The 18,787-nt window shown below is 38.7% G+C and overlaps 1 protein-coding gene across 1 annotated transcript in view; it reads right to left on the reverse strand.

Annotated features, from left to right (window-relative positions):
• Positions 1-418: 418 nt before the first annotated feature.
• IRS1 (insulin receptor substrate 1) overlaps positions 419-18,787 on the reverse strand; it is a 53,045-nt gene continuing 34,676 nt past the window's right edge. Inside the window, exon 2 of the mRNA XM_030495140.1 lies at positions 419-2,005. The gene's annotated coding sequence lies outside the window, so the exon portion shown is untranslated. The remainder of the gene's footprint in view (positions 2,006-18,787) is intronic.

Consider the following 18,787-nt stretch of genomic DNA (forward strand, 5'->3'; position numbering starts at 1 on the left):
CAATTGTTCCCAGTGATCTGGAATGATTTAAGTACTCTAAAGCTGCACATCCTTTCTTAAGTGAATACTTTGACTTGACAGGGTCAAAGCGGTTATGTGTGCGTAATAATACCAGGAAATCTAAGGGAATGACAAGCCTCCAGCAAAAGGAGAGGTGAAAAATTGCTGTGCAATGGTCTTTCATCTATATTGCAGTCAGCAGAGGACATTGCATTAACCACAGCCTAACCCCAGACATCACAAACATCTCAGGGGAAGAAACCCCTTCCTCGAGGGTTTGAGAGCCTTCCTGCATGAAGAACTGGTGCTTTGAGTGCCTGACTTTTCCTGATAACAAGAATTCCGTCAAATGTGCACTGGTCCGTGGAGCTGCTTCACAGAAGCAGGAAGGACCAACAGGGACCTGACATGGCTTCAAGTTCAATTATCACTTCAACAATGCTTTACTTGGAAATCCATGATCTTGGTATTTTTCCAGTCCCCAAAAGAATTAAGGCTTTGCAAATGCTACGTGCAACTGAATTTCTATCTGCACAGAACCCAAGTGGAGCAGAGGAGAGTTGCAGAAGAATCCTTCCTCATCCTTCCTCTTGCTGTTAGATTGTCTGAGTTCCAGACAATCAACTGGAACGATCTTTTTCAATTTTATGCTGAAGTCTTGCTGTGGCTTCCAGTGATTTCACTTGCTGTGAACTCTTCCACCAACTTCAGTGGAAGGAGGGCTGTATCCTGAAGAGTCTCCAGAAAACTGAAACAAGAGCTTTAGCGAAATAATTCAAAGCATACTCCCTCCTACACCTAATTACACTTCACTTTATTCTCAAGCTATGGTGATCCACAGCCATTCTTGATTACACACAATGGAAACATCAAAGAAACCTGGTGGGACAATTTGAGATATTTGAGACAGCTTACCAAGAAAACCAAAAAAACCCCCAAAAACCACTACAGCAGATAAAACAGTATCTAGTTTATTACATGTAGAAAGAGATTTCCAGAATTTACAAACACCCACATTTTCATTCCAGGGAAAGAGTCAATTTGAAAAGTTCACCCTTTTTTGTTTTCATTTTGTTGTTTTCTGTTGGTTGATTTTTTTTTTCTTTACAATATATACAATGGAAGACTTTGATTTCTTTTTTCTGATTTTTTTTTTTTGACCTGTGCAATTGATGAATTCAAGTTGACACTTGTAAATACCATATACAGTAATGTTTGTCTTCATTGTAGTTAATACAGACTATTATCTTACAAGGAGTACAAAATTATTTTTTCTTTTGGAAAGAACTCAACTCAACATCAGGGTTATCTTACAACTGATAGTATCAGTAAATATGACTGTACAATCAAGGCCCAGGGACCAATGACTCATATTATATTATTTTCTGAATTACAATCTTAAAACAAGAATAGTACCCTACTCTATTCTTAGAAGCCTTGTTTTAAGCAGGTTTCCCACTCTGTTTACAACAGAATATAGTATACCTCAGTTCCACATCAAAAATGATGTGCTGTAGGAAAAGTTACATTTTAATTAAAAAAGTACATGTATAAATCAAAACCTATGTTAAATATTTAATACTCTTCAACCAACATTAAGTTTTGTATGTAATAATTTACAATGATGATTTGTCATACAGGTTTTCAGCAGCAAATGAAGTTGTGTAAATGTGCTAGTAAAATACCCATTCTCACCATGATGTAGTGGTGGGCACATCAGTTCATTGTGGCCAGCTAAGTCCTTATGGTAGAGGATGAAGTAAGAGAGACTCATTGTCCAGGTGTCACAGTGCTTCTGCTTGGCACAACACAGGATGTGCAGCTCAGTCAACTAACTCCTGAGGTTTGTGTAAAGTAAACAAACTGAACTGGATGCATCGTACCCATTTACAGAGGAAGAGGAGGAGGAGGAGGTGAGGTCCTAGTTGTGGTAGCATGAAACATTTATAGTCTTGATACCCATGAGTTAAAAGAAGGATTTGCTGAGGTTGTATAGGTCATCATTCTGAAATTGAAAGAGAAAGAAAATTAGCATCATGGGCACTTTAAAAGTTTTTCTGTAATTATTGCCCTCCCTTTCCTCCCTTTTTTTTTTACCTTTAAAAGAGTTCTCATCCAAACTGAAAATGTTAGCACCTTGATAAAATATGGCATACACGGTTGAACTGTACTCGAGCATCTGAATCCCAAAAGCATTTAAAACAGATGTTGGCAATAAAATTCAAAGCAGTCAGAAATACATTTAGAACTTGTAAGAGATTCACCTAAGCAGAAACAATTTAAGTGTCCATACTGATTAACTCTGACAAGCTTCTATGACAAGAAAAGTAAAGCTCAAAACCCCTAGCCTGCTGTTGGCTTTTCTACCCACTACAAGTAAAATTCACTAGATACTATGTAGGGCTTCCTGGCCACCTGCAAATGCCACAGCTTGCATGAGAAGGATGACCAAGGAACGGAGCATTACCATTCCCTATTGACATACAAGTTATAAAAAACCCACCCTGTATCCAGAATTGTATCCTGTTTAATGTCCATACATTTATCTACATTCTGCTTCTCCCTCAGAGAGGACTGGGTGAATAACAAGGTCCTGCAACCCTAATAATGCACAGGACAGGTTTACTGGGGAATGAATGTCAGAAGCTGCCTTTGGCCCTGTCCCACCAGCTCTCCTCATCTCTCGGCTCCAGGCTCCCTAATTTAGAACACAGTCCAACTGCCTCTGTCAGTAAGTCCTCTCAACTCTGCTTCTCAGTTGATTTTATATAGGCAGGGCATCAGTACAAGAGCTCTGATCACCAGTGACACAGTGCATGGTGGCACGCTCTTGGTGCCCATCTACCTCGTGTCCTGCTGACAATCCCACAGCAGATGCTTTGGGCCCCCAGCAGAGTGGTGTCCCTGCTGGAGGATGCAGGGTTGAGGTCACATGCAGGGGCACCATGGGGTGCCTCCTCCTGCACCCAAGACCCTGTACAATAGCTGGCCACTGCCCACCTGCACAACACGCACCTCCAGCCAGCCTCCAGCCACACCAGCATGCGATCCTCGAGCCACAGCAGACCACGGCCCCGTCCTCCTTTCTTCGCGCTACAGTCACATGCAGCCATACCCACTGGGGACTGAACAACGCACCAGTGAAATGAATACGATTTTTGTTTTAACTGGGGTTAGAGAACTGCCATCATTTACATTTCAGGAGTTTTGCCTAAAATCTGATGAAGCAAGACTTAGATTTTACATAAAAGTGTGTCTATTTCTATATTTGATATTAACTACACTCCTGAAAAGATAGGTAAACAGTGCATTTTCCTCAGTACAAATAAGGGCTTCCCATAGACATGTTGAAGTAAGGAAAATTGAAAAGACCTCCTGTCCTATATTCTTTAATTGCCCAAGAAACAGAATTTACTTTGTGTGGTCCTTCAAGCAAAAGGAAAGCCTATCCCTGCAAATGATGTGTGGTATGCTGTGAAAACTCCCTGGAGAATTATCTCACAGATCTCTTATTTACTTTCAACTTTCTTCTGCACTCACATTGCAATCTACTGGAATGTTCCTACCCAAATATCTATATACAGCTTCACATAGCTTTGCAGCTTTCAACTATGTTGGACCTAAAATTAGTCAGTAATGCCATACTTTATTAATAAAGATGAGCGACAAAGGAGAAATGGCTTCATTTAAACAGAAGCATCGTGTGCGTGATTTGCATGATGCATATCTGAGGTGGGTGTTTCGCACCCAGCTCCTGTCCAGCATGGCCAGACGAACAGTTGGGTGCCCGCCAGCAGGGCCCCGCAGCCCGACCTGCCCTGCATGTACAGAGCAAGCCAAAGGAAAGCAAGTAACAGCTCTTCTACATCGCTATACATTTTTCTGGTATGAGATGTTAAGTACATAAATAATAATTTTCCATATCAGAGCCAAGTATTACACCTCTTCACTAGTGTTCAGGTCATCTAAACTTAAATGTATCATGTATTGATTGAAATGGCCTGTCCAGTCAATTTCTCACCAGTTCAACCAATATGGCCAAGAAGTCATCACAGCTGCTACTAGCAGGCATTCATTCCTGAATTCAGAAGTCAGAAAAGTAAAGGAAGAGAGCAACAAGTCTATTTGGAAAACAAAACACTTCTTGAGGAATTCACTAAGAAAATAATACTGAGGAAACCCACAGTTACTGAAGTCCAGACACTCGCATATTAAAGTCCTGCGCATGTGTAAAAAGAGTGATATATCCAAGAGTTTAAGACTTGGGATGAAGAGCCAGAAACATCTTAGGACACCAACTGGTACAGGCTGCACTTCATACAAACTTAGCTGCAGGTGTGACAGGACAAAAGGGCATGGAGCAGTTTCAAGCTCATAATAGCATCTCTAGGATCTTCAGCAGTACAACATGGAAATCTACCTCTCACCCCCTGATCAAAATGTATCAGTAGCTTTTGTTTTCTTCTCATTATGTGATGGAAAAATAATTTAGACTTTGCTACAGACTATCTGAAATTACTGACTGCAACTATTTGTTTTCAAATCCTCAATTGCTCTGACAAATCTCTTTCCACAAAACAAAAAATGTGTAACTGAGAATGACAACCTGTGCTACTACTACAGGACAGCAGTGCCTGTTCTGTCTGAATGCACAAGGATGCCTAGAAAACAGCCGTTCTGAGAGCAAAGCTGCTCCTCCAAGGCCACTGAAAATACAGTCAACCTATAAGGCCTTCAATCCAGGGAATTCTTGTTTGTGCATAACTTACAGCCAAAAGCCCCACCCTCAATTTCAGCATACAAATGAAGTTTTCTGGATTTAGGAGAGTATTTCTAAGATTTCTGACACAACAATCTGAATCTCCTCTCTCCCCAGTGAACTATTTCAGTATGTTTCAAGGCGGAAGCACCTTATTTGGAATTGAAGTCATCGGCTGGATACTTCATTGTTTCTTATCAACAGCCATCAGCATTTCCTTAACAACATATAAAAACAGTGCAGAAGACAAGTGTTTAATAGAGAGCGCTAGGGCTGCAGCGAGCTGAGGTAAGGATCATTAAAACTACTGACATCACTGTTGGCAACCAGAGAAAAGGGAAAACCTGTGTTTAATCTATTTCCTATTCACCACTAGTTTCAGTTGGAGTCCCCAGTAATGCAGTTTGTGGTTGGCTTTATGGAAAAAATAAGTGATGCAAGAAAAATGTACTGAAACAAACAAGCATCTTTAAAAGTTACTATAAGAAGGGATACCTTTGACAAGTAGTCTCTGCTCAACATCTGTTACAACACACATGCAGATAACAGTCACGCACGTTCCAGCTGGCAATGCTTTCTTCTCAAATCTGTTAGTCCGGGCTGGATACGACACAGCTAGCCGTAGTTCCTATTACAGCTGAAGCCCCATTCTTAAATCCAGTAACTAAAAATAAGTTGATACTTCATTTTATTTCCATTATCGGGGAGCTGGTGGAGAGGAGTACTTAAAATTTGAACTCACTGAGAGCAGAGTGTCTAGACAATTTAATAATATATCTTTCCTGAAGTTAAGAGAATTTTCATACATAAAATAGATGCGTTCTTGAAATATATTTAAAGTGTAATCCTTACTCCCACCTTACCATCCATTCTCTTTGAAAAGTTACCAGGGAGGAGCAAATACATCCAAAGAAACTAAAGTGAAAACTCAAGTGATCTTCAGCAAAAGACTTTCCAGTAGCCAATTTAAACTTCTATTTGCTATTAAGGGCCAGTAACGTATCTCATCCCTAAAACACCAACAGAAATGCCATTCCAAGGGGTCATTTCATTTCAAAACAAGTGAAACAATACAGAGTTGCTGCTGAAGCTCCATGATCGTTTCAGCAAATAAATGCAACTGTTTTGTCACTGATTAATATGCCAAACGCAGCTCCCAAATGTCAGACCTGCTTATTACCCTGTGATACCCTCCAGTGTCAGCTGGACATCTGTTTAGGAAACAAATCTACAGGTAACAGAGCCAGGTCAATGGAAAGATGACTCCCAACTGAAGAAAACACTGATTTTTCCAGATCTACTGAAGGAAGATCATTTCCCAACTCTGCCACCAACCTTGCTAAACCAAACATATGCTCCAAAACTGTACCTCCACCAGCATCTCATTTGAAATAGTGAACAACAAGAACTGAAGACCCTCTGTCAAAGTTGCTAGCTACAAACAAAAGGTTTTAAAAGTAAATGCATTTGTTGTTTACTTTAGGATCATATGGAGCATCTTATTTGTGTAGATTAAACAGTGATTAACTGCATGATGAACACATCCACCCAGTAAAAAATAAAAGCTCAGGAACAAAAGCTCAAAATAAAAAGATAGCCATTATGAAAATACAGCACAGACTTGTGAAGAATTTCACAAGTCGAGGTCTGCAGGCAGCCCAGGCACCCAGCCCTTTGTCTGGGCAGGTATAACCAAGCATCTTTAGAAATCTGACACAAAGTAAACATGTTAAGTAGTTCTCAAAAGCTCATTTACAGCTCTTGTCTTGGTGACATTTGCATGAGTCATCACCTAATTATAATGAAATGGTGCACACCTACTTGAAAGCTGAATTTATCCACATTTTTGTGTTCATACTGATGATCATAAATACTGTCTATTTACAATTTTCTTGGCATTACTGATGTGTGCACAGGTACGGGAAGTACCCCATCCAGATGAATCAAAAACATCCACCAAAATTTAAACTAGCTCAAATAGCTGCTTTTCAGAGAGATGCAAGTACATTGTGCGGTTTTTCCAATCTCACACAGACCATTGAAAGAGTAAAGGAATGCAAGAAGAAACAATGGTTGCTCTAGTATGTTAATTGCAGCCTGAATACTAACAAAAGGAATTCAAAATAGAACTAAACAAAGTAATTACAACATTGCTATTTAACTTGACAGGCTATAATCTACATTAAATAAACCTAGATAAGGTTTTCTTCATTGTACCCCAAAATGCCTATTTCAGCTTTCTGCTGAATGTTATTAAGTGGGGAATTACTGACGATTTGGTTTCATCAAGTCCTTCCCTATCTGGCCAAGTAACTGGATTTGGTGTTTTCATCCCCTTTTTCTTCATAGAGGTTATCAGCCGCTGACAGAGGAACCTAAGGACCAGTAATAGATGGTATGGTCTTTCTGCTATACTCCCTTCATGTATAGCATTGAAAAAAAGTCATCCTCACCACAGAAGCAGCTTTATTTCTCCCCATATAGAGAGGGTGCGGGGGTAAAAAAAACCCAAACTAAGAGACTTTTAAAATAAGATGATGAGCAGAACCAGGTTCTTGCATTTAAGAACCCATTTCCTGCAGTGTAAGTACAATGGGAAAACACAAACTAAACCACACACATTCTTTCAATGAACTTCTGCCCAGCAAAGAATTCATATGTTTGATTTCAACTTCACAGCATGTCAACCTGATTTAAACTCACTCAAGACAAAACTAAACCCATTACTGAGGTCAGCAAGAAAGGCTGCTGCTGCAGACAGGAAGCCAAGGATTGCCTGCCCCAAGCACCTGGCATATGAACTAAAGGTTGAGTCCAACTTACATCAAGAGAAATTCCCTTTGTTCCAGGACTGAAAATAATGTTACTATGAAGGCAGGGAATGCAGGATCTCACAAGATCAATAGTCCAAGTTTGTCCCAACTCTTCTCATAATGCTTCTCTAATACTTTTGGCAGCATTGTTTGTTTTTGATGTCCCTCAGATAAACCCACTGCTGGTCTAGGGTTTTCTCCTACTGCAATAATGGGAAGGGATCTCAAAACCTAGATGTGTAACATCTAGTTAATAGCTTCAGCCTTCAGAGGACAACATTTCTTCTGGGTTTTTTTTAAGATGTAAAGAAACGTACAAATTCAACGACCAGGGTCATTCCAATGATTTTGGAATTCGTACTCCTTAGTTCACTGAGTTTTTAGAGTCTAACCCGGAAGAATTTGGGGCACGCAAGTTTCCCTTGATGACCCAATAACCCATTCCCAGTTCAAGAAAGCCATGGTGAAGTGCACTTTGTACGTCTGTATCCTTGAAAGAGGAAAACACTGCTCAGCATTTACCTTTATCAAGCATAAAACCCTCTATCAACCATATTAATACGGGGAATCCAGAAACACGATTTCATTATACAATTTGTTTCTCAAAGGAGTTTTCTTAGCACTTTTTTTCTTTAATTACTTTTATTGTAGTTTGGAATTCAATAAAACTCACCAGTGCTGGGAATCATTACAACTGCTCTCCCTATGGAGAAGTAGAGAACCTGTGTGCCTTTAGATGCAATCACGCACCCTCAGCTTGTTAGCAATTTAAACATACACAATTAAATTTGACCAAACTTGAGTGCACTGAAGCTGTGCTCATATTATATCAACTAAATTACATCAGCAGTGGAGCTCAGCAACACATAACACCCAGTGTAGCTACCACATAATGAGAATAGATCTCAGCTGCTGAATTTTCATTATCCTTCTGTGAATTTGTATTTCACATGTCTTTCTGGCATTGTGGTCTGGTTCCCCATTCCTGCACCCAGATGTTGCCACCTTCATCTGTGTTTTTCTGACCTGACTTTGTAATGCTCATTTTCTGCCAGATTTACTTCTCCCTGACAACATGTTAAAAATTCTACATAAATAGCCTCAACTACCTTGAAACTATTCTCCTGACACATGCTAAATTGTGAGAATTCCACCTTAAAGCAATGATTCACACCACTCGGCTTAGCTGGAGCCATTTTCCTCCCAATGGACAAGTAAGGAGAAAAAGTAGAACAGACAGAAGAAAAAGGGCATTTAAAAGGAAGACATACAGAAGTCTCACAGGGGAATAACCTGGCCAGCTGACCTTCCCTTTGAATTTTTGCCAGTGCAAATTAAGTAGCTAGTCTGCAGCACTTCTGGCAGCAGCATGGGAAGGAAGTTCTGCAGTGATTTTGGATGAAACACTTCCTCAATTCCCAACAACAGCGCATTAAATATCAAAAACGGATAATAAAGAGAAGCTGGAAAACACATTCTGAAAAACATGCCAAGAAAACAGAGGAGGGGATAAGAACAAATGAAATGTCATAAAGCTAACAAATTTTAACATTAAGTTTTGAAAGCCAAGGTAGAAACAAAGCATCCATTACTTTGACACTGTTTGCTATGCCTTAATACAAGTCCTGTACCATACAGCAGAAATAACAGCTGAGAACACATTAGAAGTAGTGCTTGAATAAAGTAAAAGGAGAAGGCCTTTGGTAAAAGGCAAAAAGCAACAGTGAAGTTTGTTACACCTCAAAGCTGGACTACAAAACAATTATTTACCCATGGATTTAGCTTTTCACCAAGATACCACCATCAGTCTGACATCAAACGAATTACGTTAACTGCTCTGACCCATTGTTTACTCCTCTGTAGACGAAGAAGATAACAAATCTTACAAGTCTACAACATCTGACATAAATTTGTTTCAGTAAGAATGTATTTTCATGTACATCCACATACATTCACAATTTATTTCTACTTTCTAATGATGTGCACTCATTTGACCTGACCTTTTTACCTTCTCTCTCTCTCTGCCCTAAATAGCAAAACTTCTCTAGGTGGAGCCATATGGCATTTTCCTCTTCCCAGCACTTCAAATCTGATGTTCAGAATCCTATGACACTAAAACTGGTAACTGAAATCCAAAGCATCAGCCATGCTCAAAAGCTCTTCCAACAATAAAGGGCTGTGGCTGGGGTATACGACCTAGAGGCAGGTGGACAAGCACACTACTGGATGCAGAAAGACCTTAAATCTAATTCTTCTTCTTGGTTTGATTTGCTATATGGTTTTACTCAAGTTACTCTGTCTTGATCTTGTGTAAAACAGATAAAACATCTACCCCTTCTATTTTCTACATGAAATTTTCTTGTGAGGAGGAGGAAGCCATGATGTCTCAAACTCACACAGTCACTTGTAACATCTAGGGAATTAGGTTTGTGCCTTAATCTTCCTGTATCTTAGTGTCTTGACTGTGAGATGAAAACTGCTACCTGACAGAAGAGTTCAGACTATGCCAGGGGCCAGACAGCAGGGTGATGAGTGTCTTGACAGTGCCCACATGATGACACATGCCTGGCAACATCTGGACAAGGAGCTATAAATAAAACATCGGTTCAGCCATATATTGATGACAATAGAAAGAATTGAAAAAAGAATTGAAAAAAGAAAAAATTATTCATTCCCTGAAGACTGCTTACAAACTGAAGAATAATATTTTGTGATTGTATATATTGCCAAGCATTATTCCATATTAAAACAGCTTTATAAAATTAACTAAACTCCACATGCAAACAGAATTTGCAGTTGAATAAAGAAACAAAATTCCAACATAAGAAAATAAGCCTTTACTGGTAGAGCAAGAGCTCTACTCCCACTGATTTAGCAATCAAGATACTCTGGACTGCAATGGGATTAACCTCAAAAACAATACTGAGCATTTTAATGAGCTCTAAGGTAATTCATGGCTAAACTATTCATTGTACCATCTAAACACTGAAATACTTGTTTGTATATAGCTTAGGTTTCAAAACAATTGTCCTCCAATTTATTTCCAGAAACCATAGTAATAAGAAAACAGTAAATACAAGGTGATGAAAGGGCACAAAGGAAATGTAATTTTGATTCAAAACAATGGAGCTACATCAAGTTTGAAGTATATGGACAGACGAAGCAGCACCTGACAAGCTCTCACGGAGGGGGACCCCTATTTGGATACACCTGTGAATTAAATCCAAATTATAAAGACCAATCAGACAAACCAAGTGCTTTTACTGCTGTTTCTTTAGCGTTTCATTCAGTGAAATCCTAAAAGCCTGTAGACTACTAATATTATATTTCAGAGTTACTAACAGCTTAAATGGACTAATCTTCACTTGTTCAATTGCCATGATTTCAAATGAGAAACTAATCAACAGTCACATTAATTATCTGATATAATTTTAACACCCATTTAGCATTATGAAACTGTGTAATTACACAAGCACAAGTCAAAGGAGGTAAAAGTTTTTCTCATCTCAGAATTTGCAGTCAGACATTTTAATTCAATATTTCTTACTTAAATTCTTTTAAAAAACACGCCACGTGGAAGTTTCTCCCATGTAATGAAAGTTGTTCACGACAGTATCAGTAAAAATCTCACTAGATGATAGATACTGTATTACCGTGACACATAAATCTCCCATCAGTTGTCAAATCTAGTATTAAGGATAACCCTTTAGAAGCTATTAGGATAAGTCAATTAAAAACTAAAAGCATATCGTAATACAGATTAAAGGGTTAGCATGCACACAAAAGGATCTGTACATGATATCACATCTCATTAAGATGTTTTGGTTAATCAGTGATTGAAAACATCCACTAAACATTAACCTTGACAAAATATGTAGCAACTCAGCCTTATTACACCGTATGACTGTACTGTATAATCTCATAAAATGAAAGGTTCTCCATGTTCTCACAACCTCACAACACAAACATGTATCATTGGCCACTCAGTCGTCTTAAACAAGAGGGGAATTTTTAATTATCTTGGACTGCTGATAGTCTCAATGATTACAAAAGTAATTGATGCTACATTTAAACCTTTCCCCCACATAAATTATATTAATTACCCTCCAATACCAACTTAATTCAAAATGTTCCTCAAAACACACATTACACAGAACAAGGTCTCTTCCTTTAACACAAAGAAGCTTAATATCATGCTAGTTAAGCACCAATAACAGTTTTAGAAATGCTTTGGCAAAATAGTACCTGCCAAGTATTTATTGAAACTGCTAGTCTTACCGATGATAGTACTGCTTAAATCAGTGTTGCTGACAAAGCAGTTTCCTTGATGTCCAAAACTAGGCATACTTTTGGCAGTTCAAAATCTGAAATGTACTAGAAGAAGCAACAAGCAGGACTAGGAAAAAGGATTAACTTTGGCATAAAGAAGTAAAGGTCCTCAAGACAAATTACTGTGATGGACATCACCTTGTGCTTCCTTTCACTGTCAGGTCTTCTAACGACTATGTATCCCACTACTGAAGTCTATGTTCTAGTTCAGCCATACAACAGAAAACCATTGACTACAATATCCTAAAAGTAACTATTCTAGGAACATAACTACTTACTTTTCTTTCAGAGTAACTGTTCAGCCAGCAGTGTGCCCAGGCGGCCAAAGTGGCCAGTAGCATCGGGGCTTGTACCAGAAATCAGCAGGACTAGGAAAGTGATCATCCCCCTGTACTCGGCACTGGTGAGGCCACATCTCAAACACTGTGTTCAGTTCTGGGCCCCTCATTATAAGAGAGACATTGAGGTTTTGGAGCGTGTCCAAAGAAGGGCAACAAAGCTGGTGAAGGGTCTAGAGCACAGGTCTTATGAGGGAACTGGGGTTGTTTAGCCTGGAGACGAGGAGGGTCAGGGAAGACCTTATTGCTCTTTCCAACTACCCGAAAGGAGGCTGTAGCAAGGTGGGTGTCAGTCTCTTCTCTCAGGCACCAAGTGATAAAACAAGAGGAAACAGCCTGAAATTGCATCAGGGAAGGTTTAGAACAAGTATTAGGGAAAAATTCTTCACAGAAAGGGTTGTCAAGCATTAGACCAGGCTGCCCAGGATAATGGTTAAGTCACCATCCCTGGAGGTATTCAAAAGACATGTAGATGTGGCGCTTTGGGTAAGGTTTAGTGGTGGAGTTGGCCGTGTTAGGTTAACAGCTGGACTTGATCTTAAGAGTCTTTTCCAACCTAAATGAGTTTGTAATTCAGTGGATTGCCCAACTGGCAACTAAACACAACCCAGCCAAGGGGCAAAGATGTTCATCTGTTGCAAAACAGAAATACAGTCAGCACAAAACTCAAAGACAATGAAGTGAAGGAGAGGAAAGGAGGGTATGGACAGCACAAGTAACACAGTCACCGAAACGACAAAATACTTGTGCCACACTTAAGAAACCTGCTCTTGCTTGGGTTTCTTTGGTGTGATTTCCTGAAGAAACAGAGCTATGTAACTGGTAGAACAGAGAGCAGACCTTCTGTACAGGATGTAAAATTCAGCTGAACTTTGGTAAAGACACGATGTTTCAGACGTTCAACACTAAGATGCAGTACATTCTGTAAAAATCCATGGCTGAAAAAAGGATTCCTTTTCAGAGGCACAGTTTTAAACCATGTGTTCTACAAAGAGCAGAGAGCAGGCTGGTCAGCACCCACCACCAGCCCCCTGCACCCATCTCAACAGCCCCACCACTGCCTGGCAGATACTGCAGAGGGAAGGGGCACAGGGTGTATGGTGTGGGCACGAAACTGCCAGTTAATATATGCAAGACAAATCTATAGGAAACAGGGCTTCATTAGTTCCACTGCTCACAGATGATCTGTTTGTGTAAGCAGTTTTGCTTGGAGCAGTGTTTTGTCAGTACTGTTATGTTATGCAAAGAATGTATTAAATTCTTAAATATTACATGAGATTTAATGGATTGTGTATCACATGTGGGAGGTCAAACAAGGAGGATAATGTTCCATTCAGCCTTATAGATACGACTTAAAAACCATACGCCTGCATTATACTTCAGGAAGCAAGTGCAGATCAAACATATGCCTGAGATGGGGAAAGGCAGCTTGAGAAGCAGAGGGAAATGATAAAATTAAATTTAAAAAAAAAAAAAAAAAAAAAAGGAAATATTAGTGATTGTAACAGTGCAATCTTCAATAATGTTGTCATCACTCTGATCTTTGTTATAAAAGAAACCCAAACCACAGTTCGACTGTGACCAAGCAGCTATCCCATTGATGATACCGAAGTATCATCAGTACCAAGTTACTTCCAAAGCCAATGCTCCACAGTAAGGAAGTTTTACAGCACGGTCCCTTTTAAAACCTCTTCTGCTTTCAGAAGCTATCTATCTGAAACTCTCCCTGTATTCTTCCCTTACCCAACAGAATATTGCAATTTTTTTTTTAAGTTCTTGTATATGTTTGGAAACTCCCTGCAGCTCCAGTGGTAGCGACTTTGAATGTCCTTGCTACAGTAAGGAAAACACATGAAGAATGGCAGAAAGTATCTTGACTTCTACTTCATGTTTATATCTTCATGCCAGAGCCGAAAATACTCTAAGTCTAATTTTAGGTCCAGTTCAATTAAATGAAGGCTTTAATTAAGAGACAGCTTTAAAGCTGGTATTGTTATAAAACTTCCATTTTCATAGCTTTTGGGAAAAAACAAAACAAAATGTACACAGCACAGCAACCAAAGAGATCTCGGTCTATGTTATTTGGTCCATCTGTTCTCCAATAACAGCAGATTTTTCATACTATTAAAAAGGGTTTTTTGAAAGTACATTTCATAATTTAAAATAACATAAGGAACAAAAGAAAACAATTTTGCAAATATCTTGTTAACTGAAAATATGTATCTTGCTGTTTAGAATTTTATCAGAAGGTACATTGCTTATCACACTCTTCTGCAACATGAGTTTTCCACCTACCACATGCATTGTACATGCTTATTCAGAGTTTCTGCAGCATCTGTAGGCATCTTGTTCTGCAGAAACAATTTGATGAAGTACAAACACAGGAATCATTTCTTTCTGTAAGTCAGAGCCCTGCTGTTTCAGCAAGGTGAAACAACCTTTCAAATTTTTCATTTCGTCTGTGATTCTCTTCTAGCTAAAAGCCTAGTTGTTAGGAAAAGATGCACCAGGGTCTGTGGAAGCACAGCCGGTGGGAGCCACAGCTTTTAGAAATGCTAACTGAAAGGAGTAGCTAGTTCTATTGCAAATGCGACTTGGCATTTTTCAGTTACTTGGAGTATTGACATAAGAAAGCATGGCTTTCAAACCAATGCAACACCTGAAATGTAGCTATTACTTCCTTCCAAACTTCAAGGTCAATTCAAAATCTGCAGACTATCAGGGCTGTCCAAAGTATTGTTTGCAAGGGATGAAAAATAACTAACAGTCTCTCTCATCTCATTGAGATGGTTAAATTCTTTCAGCTAAAGCCTTCCAATGAATTTTGACTGGAGGGGACTGGTAACAAGCACAGGTAATTTCAGCCTTGAGCACTAAAAATTGTCAAAAATACAAGCAAATTAGATGTTCTGCTATTTTACCATGCAAAATATAGACAATACAGACATTCACATGATTTTTAAAGTGAAAATCTTGTAATATACATTTGCAGAAGAATAAGCGACTTAGCTAAAATACCCTAAACTTCTTTGTAGGGTGCAACATATGATTATTTTAAAGCTAGCCCATCTCAGACAATCAGATTTTTGTTACTACAATCTTTGCACAACTGTAAACACAGCGCTTTAAAAAAAAAAAAGCCACAAACCCCCCTCTTTTGCTACTATTTTTATTTGTGAAGTGTCTTCCAGATGGGCTTAAGAATACAGCCACACATGCTCCATTACTCTTATTTCCTTTTCTGTGCTCAGATGCCTCCTTGCTGCTGCTATATTATTTCTCAGCTTAAACATTCAAGAGAGGAGTAAAGAACCAAATTCTTCTGCACTGTTCTTTCAGACAGAGCAATCTTGTGACAACAAAAAGTAATAATACATTCAGACATGTCCAAGATTTAAAAGCTGTGTATCTTAAATGTTGAATTCGCCATTTCAGTTATATGATGTATATGAAATACAGAAAGCCACTTCACTGAACAAAACCATGCTTCATTGAAAGTGAGATCACAAAATTCACAGAAATATAAGAAAGGAGAACAGGGTTTGAGAAACATCAGTTGCAATTTAGATGTAGCGATTAAATCAGGGTAGAACACATATGTCTACTGACATTTTACTTTAGAAGGTTTAAAGAAGACTTTCCTCTTCACTTCAGGGTTTACAAATCAGATTCAGTTACAGGAAAACAATTCTGCAATATTCATTTACAATACACCCTACATTTAGTAAGCAAAAGTCATTAGTAATAACAAACAGATCTGAGCATAAGGAGAGCTGGTACCTGAGCTATTGGAAGGGCAGCCCTTAAAGCATTGGCTCCTCCTGCTCCCATCCTTGTATACCAGCTGCTGCTTTTGACTTTAATGACTGTGTTAGTGCAAGTACTTCCATAAGCCAATATTGCTTTCTTTAGGAAACCAATATGCAACTATAAACAATATGTGTATAAAATTATAATCCATATTCTGCAATATGTAAACAAGTACCCATTACTTAGAGGCCACAGACGAACATAATATTAAATATATTAAACAGTAATAGAAAACAGCTGCATTTTCCTTTTCCAATTGTATTTCTGAAGCATCCACTCTTTAAAATATTCTCCATACAAATCAAAACATGTTGTGCCTGAATGAAGGACACAACAATAGTAGTTTTAAAACACTGCATTCCCTGCAATATTATGCAAACTAAACTTCAGTCTGAGTAGATAGGGTATTTCAAAGGGTATTGCAACTAGAAAGGTTAGTGCTGTCAGGTGGCAGGGGAAAGGCATGCTTCACTGCTGCACAGATTATCCGCACCAGCACGCAAGCAACCTCGATACTGCAATCATTTCTACATGTGTGTTTTTATGCAAGCTAGCCTGCTTTTTGCCTTCATTGCCACAAAACAGTTTTTATCTCTCTCCCCCTCTCTCTGCACATACACAGGTACACACACACACAGACTGACCCATGTAAGTATATGCATATACACACACAACATATCCAAGCACTCTTACTTTGCTGGTACAGTTTCACGTCAAACAAGGTTTATTTTAGCATTTCCTTCAAATGTCTTATGTACTATCTTCCATGTCAGTAATAACTACAGGTAAAAATTACATGCACAGATTTATCAGTCATTAGAAAATAATGCACTCAAAACAGATCATCCAGAAGCTTTCAAAACCCTCATAACTCTAGTCCTGAAGCAGCTTACAGGCTAACCTTTTGAGAGAGAAGCACTAAAATCACTTAACAGTGAGGGACAGTCTTCAAAATATATTAAGTACTTTGAGCTAGCTTACCTTTTGGCTTCATCTGCCACAAAGCAATGTTCAAATACAATTCTGTAACCTGCAGTACAACAGTGTCCAAACAAAGCTAGGTTAGGCAAGAAGCTAGGTTTCCCCTTAGGTGGAAAACAGACATGGTTACAAACACACAGATGCAATCCTCTGTAGGTCTGCAAACTCTCATAAATAAATCCACACATAACTTGCAGCTGGGATTTCAAACATGTTATAAGAAGTGTCAATTCACTGTCTGCAAACCTACCTGAAGTTAACAGGAATCAATGATTTTCTTTCCCATGTATCCCAAAATTACCTGTAGTTGCAAAACGGTATCTTGGCTACCACCTTATAAAATCATCTGCTACTAGCAACTGATTGAGTTGGCAACTCACTCACACACAACGTTCCTAGTAGTTTTGTTCATTTTAATTACTCAATATAAGTTTTATTTTAACTTAATAAAAATATAGCTTCTGTATTTTGTCTCAGGTCTCTTGTGAGAAAATAGTTTGACTTCTATTTTCTATGATTTTAATCTTTATCAGGAAAAAAGAAAAACGTAAAAGAGGCCTTGGGATACCAATACTAAAACCAAACTATGTTAATAAGCAAGATTTGGCCTTCCTATAGTTTTAAACCATTTTCTGCAGTTAGTGGCGATTGTTTCTGGGAAGATCAAATAAAGTGTTAGTACCCATATATGCCAACACAAAATAACATACAAAAGATTAATCTTATGTCTACACACTTAAAAAAACCTATATATATATATATATAATTCAAGCCCTTCCATCTTACAGGCTGTAAAGATGACAGCCTGTAAGACAGCAATCATTTATAAATCAGTATAACACTGGCGTACCAGGAGGGAACTCATTACTTGCTTTAACTTTGAAAAGAATTTATCTGTTCTTTGGATTAAGTTACAGTAGAGAGGCCCCACCAGCCCCTCTTCACCTTCTGTAGACTGGGACCCTTTCCAGCTCAGGAAACTAACTGTACTCTACAACATGCAGCTTCTTGTGCAGCGGCTACTTTAGTTTTAAGCTTATCAGTTGGGTGGTGGAAAGTCAAAAATATTGGAGTGGATTACTCAGTTTTTAATTATATTATCCTTTTTTGAAAAACACTCATAATTTTGAAAGGCCATTACTAAACACGTTCTAGTCACAGCGCAGGACAACAACTCTAACAAGTCCTCTGCTTCACATTTTTCTCCCATCATTTCAGGTACACCTTTCTTTTGGAAAAGCAGATTCTCGGCTTCAAACCACAAGACAAGCACTAAGCCCTAGGCTACGCTAGCGAGTTAAACTGGGGGGTGTGCGCGCATGTGCTTGTGTGCACACTTCAGCAGCTGCTAAACATCCGGACATACTAATCACTGCACAACAGCTGGAGCAAATCACATTCAGAAACCTTGCTGCACCTCCTATATGTCTTGGTATGCACTAACATTTATTTCTACACTACAACTCAACAAAGAGCAAGCATATGAATGGAGCGCAAATAAGCCAGATAGCCCTTCCAAAGGAAGAATTACATCAACACTAGAAACCCATAGTATAAGGTTTGCTAGTACAGCGCATAATCATGAAATGGAGATTTTATTTTTTTAAGTGAAAAGTTGGTGTTCTGCTTCATGTACATCAAGATATTTATAGTAACCACGTATAACAAAGAACAAGCAAGAGCATCATACATGTCACTAATATGATCATTATGCTGCAATTTTTCTAGTTAACCACAATGATGCAAACATCTGCATG

Source organism: Strigops habroptila, chromosome 8 (genome assembly GCF_004027225.2).
Source record: "Strigops habroptila isolate Jane chromosome 8, bStrHab1.2.pri, whole genome shotgun sequence".
In the NCBI taxonomy this organism is placed as follows: domain Eukaryota; kingdom Metazoa; phylum Chordata; class Aves; order Psittaciformes; family Psittacidae; genus Strigops; species Strigops habroptila.